The following is a 3,112-nucleotide window of genomic DNA, read 5'->3' on the forward strand; positions in this document are numbered from 1 at the left end:
AAATATTTAAATTTACATAAAAATTAGTTTAATTTAAATATTTGGATGGAGAACAAATAAATATTTTTTGTATTTTGAACATTTTCTGTTATTTTTAGATATTTACTTGTGACTATGTTGATAATTTTTAGATAATATCATATTTTTGAATATCTAACAGATATAAATTTAAAACAATTAACATATTTAAATATATAATTGTGATTTAGATATTTCTGGTATCCAAGTTATTTTAGTGTGGATCAGATTAAAGTCTGGTTATCTGGATATTAAATTTTTAGATCCATCTGAGTAATTAATCAGTTTTAGTTTATGGTTAGTATTGCTTTCAAATCTAGTTCAGTTTGGTTTTTGGATTTTATATTTTTTTATCCAGACTTACTTTCTTTTACTAGTATAAAGCAAAATAAAATAAGTGTAAAACAAATATTCTCGGTTTATTTAACATACATATTATTGAACTATACTTTAAAAATACCAATAAAATGGTTGAGAGTCGTGTCAATATTTTTGGGCATGTTGCAAATTGACGTAGTCTAAAACTAATAACTTGTATTTTCATATAATGTGATCTCTTCACCCATCGCATGAATTATGTTTTCAATCGATTTCACAAATTTTCTTTTTTTTAAAAAAACTTTTCTGATTTCTGATTTTTTTCTTGTAATCAAATTATAGTTCTAATTTTTGATCTGATAAGAAAACTCCGTAAAGAAAAACAATATTTGCTTAACTAAAGATCCTACTTTGTGTGTAGTATTTTTACCTCAATTTCCTTAATTCATAACAATCAAAATTATTTTTTGTTTTCGTGTACATAAGCCTCAACCATGACTAAGTTCGGCAAGATACAAAACTTTCAATTTCTAAAAACATTCTCATTCAATCATTTTAGTTGATGTGAATCACAATAATTTTTTAGTTTCTTTCTTTCAAAATGATATTGTTTAGTAGTTGTACGGAGAAAACTTTATTTTACTAATACAAAGGTTAAAAGTTGAAGAACTAAAAATAAGATGATTAAAAAAAATTAGTGTCAACACATTAAATTGTATGCGGTTGAATTAAAAAATAATATTTGAACGCATTAATTTTTAAATGATTGTGAGGCCGACACGTCATCATACTCAAATTGAAATCGATGTGAGGTTGACACGTGTTCAATATAGTGTGAAAGCATTAACTCACAATTCTTCTCTTTTAATATATAGGGGATATGTTACCAAAACCTAAACCAATGACTATCATGAATTAATCTACATTCACTCATCTATGTTGAAAATAATTCAATTTTAGTAAAACTAAATTTACATCATTTAGAAATATTTATTATTACATGATTTCAATTTTTTCCCATCAAAATATTTTTATTAAAATTTTAAATTATTATAAAGATCTACTGAATGAGAAAACTTACAAAGAAGTTTTATCTGAAAATATTTCTTTGTAAGTCTTCTCATGGGAAGGGTTATTATAGCAAAACTCAATACTTGTTTTATGTTTGATCATAAGGAGGTTGTTGTAATTTCATTAGATTTTTGGTTTATTTTTGCATTTGATTGAATTTTTGGTACACTTTTGTATTCAAAATCAAATTTTGAGTCATTTTTGACAATTTCTCTTTTTAATATACTTATTTAATTAAGTTCAAATAACTTGATAAATTAAAATTAATGACTCATCGGTTAAAATATTGAGAACATGACAAATAAAAAAAACATTATCTAAAATTCTAAAAACATGACAAATAAAAAAAACATTATCTAAAATTCTAAAAACATGACAAGTGATCAAATTCAATTCTCAAATAATAGTATTGATTTCAGAATTTAATTTAATCAATATAATGAAGAATTAGTTGGGACGTGGGATTTAAAATTGTCTAGCTGCCCTTCCTAGAAGAGAGAAAATAAAATTGTTCATAGAGTGACCCACATCAAACCAAGAAACTTATTATAAAACCCTTTCTATATAAAGAGTATATATACTAATTAAAGAAATTAAAAATCATGTAATCTGTCAAAAGTCCAAATCCCAAAATCAGATCATCTCTCTTCCCAAAAGCCAAGTCCATACCTTCCTCCTTCATTCATTTCCTAAACCAGCAAGATCCTGTGAACAAAAGCTTTCCATTTTTCCTTTTTAACTCACAATCATCGTTTACTCCATCTGATAAAACCCACAAACTCTCTTTCTTTTTCATCATGACTACAGCAACTTCGATGAACCCATCTCTCTTTCGTGTAATCTGTATACTCCATTCTGTAATAGCTCTAACGAGTGGAACCCTGATGATGTTCTACACAGAGAAAGCGTCCATCTTTGGACCAGGAAGTGAGATTGCTAGCAAACTAAAGGGTTCAACGCCACATGATGAGCTTCTCATTCAGATTTCTCAGTCGTTCTCTGGTTTGCTTCTCTTTGCCATTGGGTTTGTACTGTTCATGGTGTCTTTCGTGAAAGACAGAGAGTTTCATAGCTTCTTCGCTGGAGGGTCTGTGATTCTTTCTTTACGTGTTAATGGCTTCGTGGAGGGTTTTGTTCGAGTGGAGAATCGAAGATCTTGCTTATGAATGGCCTAAACAAGCTCTTGGAGACATAGCTTTGGGGATCTCTTGGGTTTTCTTTCTTGTTTATTCATGGAGAGAAAAGTACGATTGATTGGTTGATGATGTAATTAGTTTTTGTTCTAACTTGTGGGATAAGTAAAAAGATTTCATCTTCAGATTTGGTTAAAAGGAAACTGGAAACATTTGTCCGAATTCAGACAAGATCAAACAATAAACAGTTTGGTTCACATATATATTCAGAAGATCAAAGTAAAACGGCTGATTTTTTAAATAAATTTTGTGTTGTTTTTTAATGTCTTGTTCTATATTAATATATGCTGTGTAGATCCCCTATTTATCCATCGAAAATCATTCTGAAAGGAGAATCTGATATTTTTATTTTAAATTACGTTAGGTGATAACCCGCGCCCTGCGCAGAGGGAGGAGATTTTTAAAGTATTATAACTTTTAATATGTAGACATAATAAAAGTTAAAATCATAGTAAGAAAAAAAATATAAGAAAGTACGGATTATAGTTAAGAATTTTAGTATGTCAATATAA

At 27.9% G+C, this 3,112-nt stretch overlaps 1 pseudogene; it reads left to right on the top strand.

Moving 5' to 3' along the window:
* The first annotated feature begins 1,830 nt into the window (after positions 1-1,830).
* Positions 1,831-2,820, top strand: LOC106449397 (annotated as a pseudogene).
* Positions 2,821-3,112: the final 292 nt, after the last annotated feature.

This window comes from Brassica napus, unplaced genomic scaffold, assembly GCF_020379485.1.
Source record: "Brassica napus cultivar Da-Ae unplaced genomic scaffold, Da-Ae ScsIHWf_1723;HRSCAF=2352, whole genome shotgun sequence".
NCBI classification, from domain to species: domain Eukaryota; kingdom Viridiplantae; phylum Streptophyta; class Magnoliopsida; order Brassicales; family Brassicaceae; genus Brassica; species Brassica napus.